The sequence below is a fragment of the Nomascus leucogenys genome, chromosome 6, assembly GCF_006542625.1.
Source record: "Nomascus leucogenys isolate Asia chromosome 6, Asia_NLE_v1, whole genome shotgun sequence".
Classification (NCBI taxonomy): domain Eukaryota; kingdom Metazoa; phylum Chordata; class Mammalia; order Primates; family Hylobatidae; genus Nomascus; species Nomascus leucogenys.
In genome coordinates, this window is record NC_044386.1 from 80112098 (window position 1) to 80128179 (window position 16082).

Consider the following 16082-nt stretch of genomic DNA (forward strand, 5'->3'; position numbering starts at 1 on the left):
TTTTGTCTCTCCCAGTCTCAGCTGGTGCCCAGAGCCTCTTGTGCCCAGAATTTCCTCTCACGCATGATTAAAGTGTTCATCTCAGATTCTGACTCTCTCCCTAACACATCCTCCACACCAGATTGTGGTCTTCTATGGATAAAGGTCGTGTGTGTATATGTGTGTGTGTGTGTGTGTGTATGCAAGTTATCTTAATCATTTAGCCAAATATTCAGTACAAAGTAGGTTTTTGGAATAAATGAATGAATGAAGAAATGGTCATGCCCCTTAGATCTATTCCAGAAGTATGCAGGTACTTCTAAAAGGCCAGGTAAACTTGGTATTACATGTTAAAAGTTACTTCTATTAGAATAATTTCCAAATAAATTCATATAACTTGTGGTGAGCTCACACGGTTCGGTATTATTAACAATATGTACAGAGGATTTTGCAGAATGACATAATGAGAAAGACAACATTTTATGACTAAGTACCAGATAATGGAAGAAAATTAATTAATTTGCTGCTAAGATAAATGACTATACAAACTTAGTGGGGAAAGCTGCCATAGCTATTATGTTTCTAAGTTTGTTCTGGAATATAAAGTACCTTCCACTGAACAACTCCCACCTCCAATTAGCTGTATTAGCTCTATTAAGTTGAAATGCAGCTAGAGATATCCAGCTGCTGTTTTAAACATCCCCAAATAATACATTCTGGAGCAAAAAGCAAATTTTGTAGGTAATAGGTATAAAATATCAGGGAATTTATCTTTCACATAGTAATTCACAAAAGAAAGGGCAAATACAGAATGCAAAGCAGTCTGTCTATCCTTCTATAAATATCCGCCAATTAGCTTACAGGGAAGTCACTTAAAACAAATAACCTATTTTTTTCAATGTTAACATTAATTTTACCAAGCTAAGGCATGAAATCCTCAAAATGGAAAAAGAAAAACCTACAACAGCTGTTTACCTTAAATCTGGCATCCCTTCTTTGGCTCAACAAAATTGATAAAAATCTCATTTTATAAGTTCACTGCTACATAAAATTTATACATTTGAACATTAAATTTTATAGGTTTTGTTTTTTTAGGGGGGTAGATTATACTAAAATTCTGCTTATTTGCAGACAAAGCTGTGTCCTTGAGGGCATAGTTGAAGTTACAAACAAAATGTTTTACCTTACTTTTTTTCAAAAATATGCATTAAGCATCAACTATGTACTAGGCACTGTTCTAGGTGCTGGGAATACAGCAGTAAACAGAATAAACTTTCCAACTTTGTAGGATTACATTCCAGCTTAGGGGTCAGTAAACTTCCATAAAGCATCAGCAGCGTAAATACCTTTAGTTTTATGTCAAGACTGTCTTTTGTAAGACTCAGCTCCGCCATTGTGGTACAAAAGCAGCCACAGACAATACATGAAGGAATGAGTGTGGCTGTGTTCCAATTCAACTTTATTAATATAGACAGGCATGGGGACTGATTTAGCATGTAGGCCATTGTTTGCTAACTCCTATTCCAGTGTATAAAATTTCTTCTTAATCGCCAAAACTAAGTAGGGGTATTACCGAATTTATGGAATGATTTACAGAATTATGGAAATTTAGAATTGAAAAAGGACATCCCCTTATTTTAACCTTATTTTGCCCTGAGGAAGTAGGATCATGGTTAAAAGTGTGGCCTCTGGGGTCAGCCTGCCAGTGTACAAATTCTGCTTTTTCACTAATTATAGGTGATTTGGGGCAAGTTATTTAATCTTTCACTTTTTCTCATTGATAAAGGGAAGTGAATAATACTATCTACACCTCAGGAGACTCTTAAGATAATCCAGGTAATTATTTATCGGGGCATATGGCTCACAGGAAACTCACAACAAAATTCTAGCTATTCATCAGAACAACAACATCATGAATAACAACAATAATGGTAACAACAAAAACATTGAGACTCAGAGAGGTGACAGGACTTGCAGACGGTCCCACAGCTAGACAGTGTCCAAGTCAGGATAGGAACTCAGGCTCTGTGCCTCCAAACTCAGGATCTCATCTGATCACTTGCTGTCCTTCCCGGACCTCGGTAAATCATGTGATCCATGAATAATAAATGCTGGGTATGTCTACAAATGGTAGCAGGACTCACTCAGTTCAATTACCCAGAGAATTCTAGAGCTGGGCTGTGTTGTATGGCGAGGCACTTCAGGGAAACAGACCTTTGAGAGTTAACCAAATCTTTCTGTTAGAAATGCATCTGCTGTTGTCTCATCTGTATGTCCAACGGTGAGGATACCAGTGGTAATCACCCAGGAGAAGAATATGGTCATTCTAGGAATAAATTCTGCAGCCACGGTGGATGAGAGAACCCAATCCCTCTAGGTATGAATGAAGCCAGGCCTTCAGTAGTAGATTCACTGTGAACCAGAACGCCTGCAGGAGGTTAAACGTTTTGGCTTTTTTCACCTGATGGCAGGCTCCAGTGGACCACCCAAGGAGCCCTTTGAAATACTACTTTTCACGGTAATTATTTTCAAACTTTTGCTTGTTTCACTTAAGGATCAGGTTCTCTAAAAAGTTCTTTGAAGACCACAGTTGTTCAGCGTATTTAATGTAAGTTATCCTCAGGGAAAGAGAAAAACCAGTTGTGAAAGCCAAGGGTTTTATACCACCACACCCTTCTGAAGTCCCACAGATTTCTACTATTTCAAGCAAATCAAGCCACAATAGCATAAATGTTCTTTCAAGGAACTTTAAGCTAATTAATTGTGAATGTGACAGCTAGAGTACAGAGAATTAATTTCCTGAGGTTGGTCTTCCCCTACCAAAAAATGTGTTTTTTCTGAAGTTGGCTTTCTGGGATCTGTCATTTGTGGGCTCTGACAGGAAGTGAGAGGGCTAGGAGACCACCACACTTGTTGGAGTCACTCGGAATTCTTTTGACAAATGGTTTTGCTGACTTGAGACATCTGGGCCATATTGGGCTTAAATTTGACTTTAAAATCTTTCTTCTTAGGCCAAAGATAATGTTCTCTTTGGAAATCTTGGACATTACTGTACTGATGCCCACCCACATCAACCTTTATGCATTTTTAAAAAACCTTCGTTATCACATCAAGGGAATGTGATAAGAGTCACACAACTTCAGTCTGCTTGTGACACCATGGATCACACTTGTTGGGAATTTTGCTGATTTTCTTTTCTGAAATCATTTTTGCATAGTACCATTTCCAGGTAATTTTCAAAGAGAAACTTCATCTAGTGTTTGTGCTTCAATTATTCATGTGTTTAATACAGATGCATGGGATATCTTCTATGCCTGAGAGTTACCAGGTATCTGATATCATGAAAACATGGCTCTTCCCTCAAGGATTAATGAGACAGACACTTAGTCACAATTCAACATGCTAAGTGCTATTAAATTTTGTGGATATTGGACATGTTTTCACTTGAGAGTGGGAGCTAAATGATGAGAACACATGGACACATAGACGGGAACAACACACACTGGGGCCTTTCAAACGGTGGAGGGTGGGAGCAGGGAGAGGATCAGGAAAAATAACTAATGGGTACTACCAGGCTTAATACTTGGGTGATGAAATAATCTGTACATCAAACCCTACGACTTATGTAACAAACCTATACTTGTACCCCTGAACTTAAAATAAAAGTTAAAAAAATACTTTGCAGATATTGGGGAAGACTTTTTAAAAGAAAGGACATCTCAACACAAGGCTGAGAAGTAGTTCACCAAGGCAAGTAAATGAGAAGCACACACCAGGCTGAGCAGGTATGAAATCCAAATGCAGATTCAAGGACCTCTTAAGACCTAAAGTAGTATTACTGAACATTGAGAGCCTGCGTTTCTTTCACCTGCTTGGTGTGGTACACTCTGATCCTTCTCATCTACCTCTCTCTCCCCAGGACTTAGCATAGTGCCCGCTATTTTATAAGAATACAGTAATAATGTCAAATGAATGAATGAATGTTCTTATGACTTTTTTTGGACACAAATGTTCTTCCCCTGAGATAGTAAGTTCTCTTAAGATAGGGTCTGAGGTTGTTTTGATGTAATTCAAAGATAACTTCATTGATTTAGTCTGTGAGTAAAAATGGCTGTTATTATTTTTAAAATCCAGGTAGATGTTATCACTCTCATTGTTGTTGTAACACTGTTATCATATCCAAGCATTTTGAAGGAAAACACCAAAGTTTATCTTATAAATAACAAACCCATTCCAAATCTAAGACTCTGTTAACAATCGATTCATATTCATGGAGTTCCTGACACTTTACTACTTCAGAAACACTAGTAAAATAAATTAATAAAATAAAGCAGTCAAAGCAATAAAAGAAAGATTTCACTTTCATGCTACGGAATTATGTCTGAATATACCCATAATTTCTTCCCTTTGCAGATAATGGTAAAATTGCCTAAATCATACATCAGTGGTGCTCTAATGAGACCCGATTTGGATTCACTTCTATTCAAGGCAAACTAACTGTATATAAATGCCTTGCTTTAAACATTCACAATATTATACAAACTATCCCACTGAAGTCAATTTGGGCTGGTGAAGAATAAGGTGTGGAGCCTAAATTAAGAATTTTCCAGTGTTGGCCAGGTGCGGTGGCTCACACCTGTAATCACTTTGGGAGGCCGAGGTGGGTGGATCACGAGGTCAGGAGATTGATACCATCCTGGCTAACAAGGTGAAACCCTGCCTCTACTAAAAATAAAAATAAAAAAATTAGCCTGGCGTAGTGGTGGGCGCCTGTAGTTCCAGCTACTCAGGAGGCTGAGGCAAGAGAATGGTGTGAACCTGGCAGGCGGAGCTTGCAGTGGGCCGAGATCGTGCCACTGTACTCCACCCTGGGCGACAGAGCGAGACTCTTGTCTCAAAAAAAAAAAAAAAAAAAAAAAAGACTTTTCCAGGGTTAAAGAGGACAGACTGACTTTCTCCTCACCAGCCTCACCCTCTGGGGACACAGAGGGAGCTGCAAATTTGGCATTACCCGGTTGGTGGCTGGTGTGACTCAGAAGGAGGGAAAATCATGGCTCAGAAACTGAAGATGTGTTGAAACCACCTTGATCTTCTGAGGCTCTGCCTGCTCGCCCTGCAGTGGCTGAGTCCTGACCATCCTCGGAGGTCACTCCTGCTCACTGAAAGCTCTGTTCCTCTGCTAGTACTGTTTAGCCTTCTTAGCTAAATCTTTACTTATTATTATTGCTCAGACCTCTGTCTGAAAACCTGGGCCCTGCAGAAACAGCAGCTATTGGAAGCAATACTCCTATAATGACCTACTGTGCTTATTTTTCTAGATGAAGTAAATTATGTCTGAGGTAATGTCTTGCAGTGCGTTGGTTAAGGAAAATTTCCCATTAGGTAGGCCTCCCTATAGGTATCCAGAATTGGTGACTTATCCTACAATGTTTAACTTTCTTAATTTAAGCTCCTTGGATTCCAGACCTCCAGACCAATGGTGGATCTGCTCATCAAGCCCCAACTCAGCCACTCATCTGTTCAGCTTGTGCAGGTTTTGGGACAGGATCTGAAGACCTCCAGTGACCTTTCTAGTTCTTGGAGTCATGATTTCTAAAATCTGGCTGACCTTGGTCTTCTCGGCTACCAAGGTCCTCTACTGCCCAAGTTCCTGTGTCACAAAATCAACTGTTACCATGTGTTAGAAGCATACACTTCATCTCCACTAGCAGCAGCAAAGAACGATCATCTGTCTTTGTAGGGGAGCAGGGGTTTACTGCAATAGAGAACCAGGGTAGTGGGGCCCACAGTGCTGATTTTGAATCTGTTGCTAGTTGCTAACCAGGTGGCCTTGGAGAAGTTTTTTTTTCTTTTTTAAACCTTTCCCAACCTCAGTTTGTTCATCAGCAACATGAGAATAATTATGGTACCCATACATCATGGGACTGTTGGGTAGAGTATATGAGATAATATATTTAAAGCCTTTAACAGAGCCAGGCACACAATCAATGCTAGAAATATTAGCTGTTCGTCTTAGTGTTACTTAGAGAAGGGAAAGCAAGTAACTATCAAAAGTCAATAAAATGATACTCTAAACATCTAAATGCAACTTGATAATCATATAACTGTATATTTATATGATTTGAAGCATTTTTTCCTAAAAAGAACAGTTAGTTTCTATGATTAATTATTTAGATTACAGAAACAAATTTGAGGACTCACTTTAAGAGGACATGAAGTGGCACCAGTGGAGATCAGACATCAGAGGATATCAATGAAATTTATGTCTAACAGGCTAATAGCACTGAGGGTTAGGGTCAGGGTTCTGGAAATTCCTCTATATTAAAAGGAAATGCTTTTAAATGTTACTTAGCAGAAACAAATAATTCCCTTTTTCACCACTTGTAAAATAAGTCACAAACATAAACCTTCCACCTCTATGTGCCATTTTAGAATGCTGTTTCCTTTAAAAGGAGACATACTAGCCATCCCCATGAATGTGGGATTGTCACTGGGTCACTAGATAAAGGAGATTTATAAAATCTGTGACTGCATTTCCTGTAAGGATGCTTTGAAGAAGTAATCTACTCCTTCACCCATGGGTTCTAGAATATGGCCTGCACACAGACAAATGTGTAAGGTCTAAGGAACAGTTCTGCCTCCCTCAGAGGCTGAAATTCTTTCTTCTGACCAATTACATCTCACTTTACTCTTTGGTTTCCAGGAACATTTAAGGATCAACTACTGGAAATCCTGTAGTTCTATAAGCCTATGTATTTCTATTCCCTCACCCACTCCTCACCCTGACATTGGTTTGGCATCCACCTCTTCACTCTATCTTACTTTTGGTCCTAATTTCTAAACAATGATTTCTATTAGGTCAACCCTATTGTCATTTATGTAGGTCAAAAACCTTTGAATTTCGCCAGGCACGGTGGCTCGTGCCTGTAATCCCAGCACTTTGGGAGGCCGAGGCGGGCAGATCACGAGGTCAGGAGATCGAGACCATCCTGGCCAACATGGTGAAACCCCATCTCTACTAAAAATACAAAAATTAGCTGGGCGTGGTGGTGGGCACCTGTAATCCTAGCTACTCGGGAGGCTGAGGCAGGAGAATGGCTTGAACCCAGGAGGCGGAGGTTGCAGTGAGCCAAGATCACGCCACGGCACTCCAGCCTGGTGACAGAGCAAGGCTCTGTCAAAAAAAAAAAAAAAAAAAAAAAAAAAAAAAAAAAACCATTGAATTTCAACAACTTCATTTGATTCAACTTATTTTTCCCATTGTTAGTTTATGGATTTGTTGTAGGCCAGCTCATAGCCTCCGGAAAAGGAGAAAATATATGCAATAGTAATAATCAGCAATAGACTGGTTTTTATAGATATTCAACATAACACAAAGAAATTAAATTTAATACATGTCTGACTTGAGAAAGCCAGAAATAAAAAAATCCGCCGATGCATTTAACTTTTTTTTCTTAGGATATGCCTTGCTTTAAAGGTGAAGCAGGTACTAATCTACAAAACAAATCCTGCCACCCGACACCTCAGCATCTATCTCTCACCCCTATTTTAACCTCAAGGTCTCTTCTGTAGACACCATTATGGGCTCCTCAATGGTTAGACAAATGCTGATCTAAACAAGGATTAATTAGAAGTGAGTTGAAAACAATGCTCTGTGCTCTGCCTTTCCCACACTGAGTCTTATGACTCCAAACTTCATCATGATCTTTGGACCCTTGCTGCACCTTTCTTATCGTCAGCCTCTGCTTTTGGACTGCACTTGTCTTTCTTCCCACTGCCACACCACACCCCTATGGCCTCCTAAGCTGCATGGCTCCTGCCATTCCCACATCTGGACACACTCAGCATGACTGTCTCTGCTGGGGGCTGGAAACAGCCCCACTAGAGAGAGACCCTCGTCAGGCCAGGAGGCCCCAGACAGGCACCTCTGACCAGCCCTGCTGGGACCCAGTGCTGCCCCACCGTTTCTCCCAAAGGGTTTTCTCAATATATTCAACTGTCCTGAAGTCTCTACTCTACATTGGATGAAACAACATTTTACCATGACTTAGAAAATCAGGATATGGCTTAAACTACGAGGCTGGCCGTTAGAGCTGAGGCTCAAAGCACATTTCAAAACCCAAAATGGCCACTCTGTCACTGTCATTTCATTTTTAGTAAACCTCTAGCCTTTCTTTTACCACCAACAAACAAGAAGAGAGTGAGAGAGAGAGAGAGACAGAGAGAAAAGAGAGTGGGAATAAAAGGGAAAGTGTTAGAAAACACGGTGACTTTTCTTGAACAATGGTTGCATTAAAAAGTGTCCTTGAGGCAGAGAGACCACTCAAGAAGGAAATAACACCTCAAACCAGGGGGCCATTCACCAAAAAAGAGTTCACATTTGAAGCTCTTTGCAAAATGTTTCCTGTGTCTGCTTTCCCTTGTTCACTACAAAACTGATGAAAAATAAAGATGATAAATACGTTTATACAAAAAGAACTCATTCAATAATTCATCACCTTGTTGGCTTACAATATAACTACTCCAAAAGAAATGTGTTTTCCTACCCACCGACCATGAATGGACACCTGAGACTTAAATGTGGCTCAGAGCATTGTCTTCCTGTGCACATGTTGTGGAACTGTCCCCAGTATGCTGCCTGTGCTAGTTAACCCGGGTGGGGCTTCATCCTTGATTTGCCCGGCTGTTCTGTATCTTCCATCTCTTATGTCTCCCATTACAAAGCATGCTGGCGAACACCCAAAGTTTTGTTTCGTTGCAACCACTAAAATTCACTAGACATGGAATTATAGTATTTTTCAGCCTAGAACAGCATTCTCGATTAGGGGCAATTTTGTCCCCTAGGGTATATTTGGCAATATTTGAAGACATTTTTGATTACGACAACTAGGAGGGTGGTATGCACTGACCTCTAATGGGCAGAGGTCAGGGATGCTGCTAAAAACATCCTGCAATGCACCAGACAACCCTTCATGACAAAGAATTTTCTGGACCAAAATGTCAGTAGTGCTGAGATTGAGAAACTCTGGCCTAAGTGGAACACAGTAATAAGCATCTGCTAGGCCAAAGCCTAGGGAGGGAAGGGATGACAGGATTTGCCTAGAACTACCCAGTTTGGAAGTGGTAGAGCTACATGTGGCACTCAGGTTAGGTAGGGCTATATATTTCCTCTACAGCATGTTTATTCTAAAAGGACTTATCCTTCAGATGGAGCTTAACTACACACACACACACACACACACACACACGGTCTAGAAGAATACACACCTAGATGTAATTGGTGATTACTGCTGGACATAGGATTGTACTGATTTTCCCTCCTTGTTCTGATATGTTCAGCCAAGATTTGGTTTGTTACTTTTGTTTTGCTTTACAATAAGTACTTACTGCTTTTATAAGCCGAAAGAATAATAAACTATTTTTATTTTGAAAAACTATATAGGGAGGCCGAGGTGGGAGAATCACCTGAGGGTATGGGTTAGGAGTTCGAGACCAGCCTGGCCAACATGGTGAAAGCCCATCTCCACTAAAAATACAAAAATTAGCTGGGCTTGGTGGCAGGCGCCTGTAATCCCAGTTGCTCCGGAGGCTGAGGCAGGGGAATCACTTGAACCTGGGAGGTGGAAGCTGCAGTGAGCCGAGATCAAGCCATTGCACTCCCACCTGGGCGACAGAGAGAGCCATCATCTCAAAAAAAAAAGAAAAGAAAGAAAGAAAGAAAGAAAGAAAGAAAGAAAGAAAGAAAGAAAGAAAGAAAGAAAGAAAGAAAGAAAGAAAACCTATATAAAATGCAGTTGAATTTAGCTTGATTAATATTTATTGCTGGTGTGAGCACAGCAAGAACACCATTACAGAGTCATAGGAAAAGGATGGATACGTGGTACAAATAGGGACTCTTGGAAAACTGACAACATGGATTCAGAGTATTAAAAAATATCCTGTTGTTGACTTAGCAATTACTCTACAAGAGGTTTGTCCCAAAGAAAAAAAGGATGTCAAAGATGTATATAAAGAAAGCTAAGTGAAGTATTATTTTATAATAACAAAGCAAAATAAATAATCTAAATATCTAAAATATGGCTTAATAAATTATAGTTTGACTGAACAAAATATATAAATTATATTAAAAAGTGTTGGTTTAACCCCAAATATATGCAAATGATGGAATGGTATGCAGCTGTTAAAGATCATGTTTTCCATTATTTCAGTGTTGATCTCCCCATTAAACTGAAGTCCATGAGGCCAGACATCTTGCCTTTTCAATTCCTTCTGCATCCCTGGTATCCAAAGCAGTTCACACAGTAGGTATGTAATAATCATTGTTGAATGATTAAAATGAATAAATGAATACAGTTATCAATGACAGTGTTACAGATAATTAGAATCTTTTTATTTTTCTGTTAATATGTTTCCAAGATTCTCTAATAAGCATGTGTTACTTTTATAAATAGAAGATAGTGTTGTTTGTACAAAAAGTAAAGGAACAGAGAACTTAAGTAAAAAAAAAAAAAGGAGTACAAAAGAGCATACGACAGGGTGTTGAGTACTTGGGAAGCCCATTTCATGACGCAACTGCGGGATACAATGATGTGGCCACCATGGATTCCAAGTGTGGGTGTTATATTTAGCCAATTGACGGCCAGCACTGCTTTGTCAAACTGGTTTTCTCTTCCAGCATTCTTCCCTGATTTGAGCTTTTCTCCCACTGGTAATACCAAGAGCTAAAACAATGGAGAAGCTACAAATCAGATTCGTTGGTTATAGCCTGCAGTGGCCCCCCACAGTATTGGAGGCACTGTGGCAGCCGTAGAGGCTGAGGGTGCTTTTCAACTGGATTGCGTCCGTGGCTGACAAATGGAATAAAAGAGCTATGCTGTGGTGCTCAAAATAGAACAGAAAAAAAAAGGATCCCAAAGAGAGAGAGACAGAGAGAGAGAGAGAGAGAGAGAGAGAGAGAGAGAAAGACAACAAGAAGAAGAAAATGGCACAGACATGAGAGGCTAGCTTCTGGAACAACCTAAAAAGACCAATGTTAACCCAGACCCACGAATATGATTCTCACATCCTTTGTAGAATTTTTTTTTTTCAAAAGTGCCTCTTTGGGACTGCAACCCTGAAAAATGTCATCTGCCCCTTTGCTGGAATGACTAGATACTTATGTCACCTAGTAGAAAAAAATGCCTGGTGATTTTATGTATATTTGACTACTTGTGGTCATCTGGGTGAGGTGATTGAAGAAACAAACAAATCTAAAAATATAAATCCACATTTGTGTATAGAGAGAGAGCAAAAGAATCTGAGTGAAAAAAATGAAAGAGGGATACAGGGAGAGAGACAGGGAGATGTGGACAGCCTGTAAAACAGGGTGGGCCCCGCAGTAACTGTCATGGGGTAGAGTTAGCAGTTCCTGAAGTGGTCTGGAGTTTATTGGCTCTATTAAGTTCCTATGTCAAATCCCATTCTCTCTTGCCTTCTTCATCCCCACAAAATTTTGAGACAATATGTCTTTACCAAGAGAAAAATCCTTTCCTCCTTCAATTAGAGCTATAGCTCAAGATTAAAACAGCCCCCAAAAGAGCATGGGAGTCATGAGTGTCTCGTTTTTGAGCATAGGTTTTACGGACATAGAGCAAGGATGACTGGGAATCCAGGGGTGAGAGGAAGGTGGGAGTCACTGAAGGAATAACAGGCCCCCAAAACAAATGTTGTTTTCCTTATAGTTTGGACCACAGCAAGCCCTGTCTTTAAAAGCAGCCTTTTCATTTCATTCTATGAAAACAGCATATATGACTGTAGTAGATTAAAGATGGCTATATATTTTTAACGATCCCTTCAGTGAGAAGTGGGTTTGATTTCCACTGGCCTTGAATCTGGGCTGGTCTATAATACTTTGACAAATAGAGTACAGTGGAAGTGATGCCATGCCCATTTGGGGCTCAGCCTATAAGATGACTGGTAGCTTCCATCATGCTCTCTTGTAGCCCTGATCTTCCACATAAGAAGTCCAAGTACTCTGTAGTAGAACCATGTAGAGATAACCTGAGAAAACATGGAGTGTGCAGTTGAACCCCAGGCTTCCAGCTATCCCTGCCAGGTTACCAGATACACAAGTATTGCCATCTTGGACCCTTCAGTCCAGCCTGGCTGCAGTTGAATACCAACAAGTGACTAACTGATGCTAGGCAGAACGGAAGAATTGCCCAGCCTAGCCCTGTCTGAATTCCTGACCCATGAAACATTGTGAGATATAACAAAATGGTTGCGGCTTTGGCTACAGAATTCTGGAGTAGTGTGTTATACAGTGATAGATAGTCTGGTCCAGGCAAGAGGATAACAATGTCTGTCTACTTTCAATGTTGGCTTTGAATAAAAAATATGGATATATTTCAGATAGATCGATAGATAGAACACAATTTGTACTCTTTATGGAATGCAGTACAATGCAAATGCTGTCTGTTTGTCTCAGCTCAAATCTTAGCCTCGCCATTTGCTCCCCAGCATATAACTTTGGCAAACTACCAACTTCTTTGAGCCTCAACTTCCTCATGTGTAAAACAAGGATAACAACATCGCCTTGATGGAATGGTTGGAATTGTTATACGAGAAAGCAAATGTGAAGCACGGAGCTCAGGAAGAGGTGTGCACAGCCTGTGTTCCCTGAGCCATCTTGTCTGTGTTAGCTTCCAATTTTCAAATCTCAGGCAGCTTCTCTGCTGCCTCATTTCCTGGTCACTCTGACTTTTCCTAGGGAATCACTTCCCCACCGTTTGTCTTGTTGACATTTCCACCTGACTGACTGTTAGACCTTTAGCAAATAGAGGGAATCTTTAAAAGAACCATATCTGGTATCCAAAAAGTCCTTCAGTAGCTGAGAAATTGTTATATGTGGAGATTACATTTCCCCCAAAAAATCAAAGAACATGGTTTGTTGTAAGGCAGATGATCTAAACATCCATAATATGAACATTAAAAAGAGATCAAAAAGGAGTTCTAAGAATTGAGATGGTAAGAAGAAGAAGAAGAAGAAGGTTCTAACTTGGGATTTCATTGAAGTGACTGGACAAAGGTGAGCAGGTGGGGGCCCCTGGATATGTTTCCCATCTCCCTGTCTTACAGCTCACGAGGGCTGAGGCAGTAACTAGGTCTCAAAGGCTATACACTGCAACGTCTTTTGCCTACAACCAAGTGCAGAAATATCCCACATGAAAGGCCCGAATTCCATGCCTGGGTGGTTCCTGTGGAACCTTTCCTCGCACTTGCTTATGTTAAACTCCTTATAGAGTCAGCCTGCCAAGGGCCACCCAGTGACAACCATGGATTTCAATTCCTCCTGCAAAATATGTCAACCCATTTGCTTAGTCAATATAGACAGCTTTGATCTCCATCTGAGGTGGGTCTAACAGTAATGAAAAAAGCAACTTTTCTTGCATAAACAATTGTAAGGATGATGAAAGAATCAAAACTCTGAAAGAACAACTTAAGACATTACTAAAACGACTGTGTCCTCATCCAGGTTTTGCAATGGGGATATTTTATAGTTACAACTTCTTCCTAGACAACCGAGTCTCTTTCTGAAATGGTTTGGCACACCTGCTAAGAGTTTGTGGCATAGACTTGGAAGATGACTGAGAATTTTGAAATCCCTACCCTTTGCAAGGACCAGAGGAGATTCACAGTTGCCACATTTAAACCTAACAGCCCACTAGAACAACATCATCTTTGACTATCTCTCTTGTGCTCCTTGGCTACAAGATCATCTTCCTTGACAGTTTTTATTGCTTCTGGAAGTAATTTGCTGTTCATCAGGTTATCACAAATCAAAACCAAGACAGGTCAGAAGAAAGCTGGCTTCTTTGTCAGCAAGATACTTCCCTTTGCCAGAGCTGAGAGAGAGAGAGAGAAAGAAAGAGATAGTTGGAATTAGAAAAAAAAGGGTTTCAAGTCCCTTTCTGACGTCTGTGATCTTTTAACAGAGATGTAAAGCATATGAGATTTGCAACCTTTCGTGGCCTGAAGGGATCCAGTTATTTGGCCAGTTGTGAAGACATACTCTTGTTCCTACTCGCACTGTCACGCTGTCATGGGGGGTGCATGCCTGTTTCATGATAAAAGGAGGCCAAACTGGGTTTTTACAGGAATTTCAGAAGTCTCAGAATTATTGAAGACTCATACCAGGATGAAACCCAAGTTCCTCAAACCAAAGTGAAGCAAATGTGACATATTATAGACAAGAGCAGAGGAGCAGGAAAAAAGAGAAAGGAATGACAAAGAAGCAGGAGGACAAAATGAATAGGAAAAAAAGCATCTTTTCATGCATGTTGGATGTAACTCCTGGGACATCAATTTCTTTCTATGTGGTTATACGTTTGTGGTTGTCTGGCATTTGGAAGGGCAGAATGGAGGGAAGGGGTTTTTAAAAATAACACTCTCTTTGGCACAGGACAGTACTAGCATGAAAGGTTGGTTATTTCAAAGGACTAATCCAGGCTGTGGGGCTGTCCTGCAAACACTGAATCATGACCTTGCCGGCACCTTGCTATGGGCATCAGCAGGAGATGATGCGGAGGTTCCAGCAATGGTATTTTGTTCCACGTAAGACCAACCACATTCCCTCACATCTTACTTCACACAGTCTAGCACTCCGTGTAGTCCAATATGGGCATCTAAGAAGCAGCAGGCTAATAAGAACCCAAAATGAAGAAAATCTAAAAATTAGCCCGACTTAGCCAATAAAAAGTAGCTCCAGCTAACCCAGCCAGACCTTTAGGAAAGAGCCCAGGAATGTCTATCTCCATCCTTGCCCTGCTCCTCAACCTCCCCTTTGTTCACCAGGCTCCCAACCTCTCTTCTTGCCTCGTACATACCCGGCCACAGATGCTGTCTCATCGGCTGGATGCACAACACTTCAACGGAGCAAGGGCTTTCTGTTGTTGTTGTTGTACCTGCCCTCTTGCTCCATCAACTCCAGGTGAGTATTTCAGGGTCCCAGCTGGGTGGTCCCAAACCTGTCAGGTCTGACCACCCCACCTCAGGGGGCACTGGCCTGACCTGAAGCAAGGGCAGCAGGCCAGTGGGCCTGGTCACCAGTCCCTGGAGAAGGTGTTTCTACCATGTTCTTTCAGTGTGGTGAAAAGGACATGTGTGACTGCTAAGGAAGAGTTACACGGGGTGAACAGGGAGAGGAAGATTACGTGTGCACATGCACACACACACATGCACACACACACATGCACACACACTCACACTGGCAATCTTCTCAGGGAAAGCAGCTGATGATTATGTTTCTGCAACTGAATAAAATCAAACCCAAACCACAAGGTAACAGCAGCTGTCTGGCCCGCCCTACAAATGGCATTTCTGGGCACAGTGTGGCCGATTATATCCTTCACCCCACGGCTCTTTCAGCCCTGCTGTTTCTGGCTCTCCTCAAGATTCTCTTTCCCTTTAAGACATCAGGTGGGTGCTTGTCAATTAGAGTGAGCCACAGAGCAAGGCCGTCTGTGCCCTGGGAGAGGTGAACCTGCTTCTTGATGAGCCCTTCCTGAGCCAGCAGCAGGCCTCCTGCCCAGAGAGGACGGGGCAGAGAGATCCGACAAGTGGATGGGCAGAGGGAACCTCACATTCCTGCTCCGAGGAGTGGGAGGGTGGGTGGGGGCAGAGAAGGAGCCTTCACCACAGAAAAACAATGCATCTTCAACTGTACAGAAAGCCACTGGGATCAGAAGCTGCTCACGCTGTTTAAGAGATGCTTAAGGAAAATGGGGCCACCTCAGAGGCACCTCTCCTGACCCTTCTCTGCCTCCCCTAGCCCCGTGCTCAGGGTCAGGGTTGCCTCCCATGTCGCACACTTTTCCGGTGTTTACCCCACCATTATCCTGGCTGCAGCTGACTACTTCCCACTTGATGAACTCCTCGAGGCAGGAACTAGATTCTCTGGTGCTGTGCTTCCAGCACCACGCCCAGCACAGAGACAGGGTTCACTCAATGCTTGTGCAGGGACTGACATCTAGGCAAGCTTCCTTTTGCAGAAGAGGAAACTGGTGCTTAGAGAGAAAGACGGGGAAGGGAATGGGGCGGGGGGAAGAAATCCCCCCTTCTGGAAT

The 16082-nt window shown here is 41.5% G+C and overlaps 1 protein-coding gene across 1 annotated transcript in view; it reads right to left on the reverse strand.

Annotated features, from left to right (window-relative positions):
- The window catches only part of RORA (RAR related orphan receptor A), a 739200-nt gene that overhangs the window by 387133 nt on the left and 335985 nt on the right, over positions 1-16082 (reverse strand). The gene's annotated exons all lie outside the window — the stretch shown is intronic.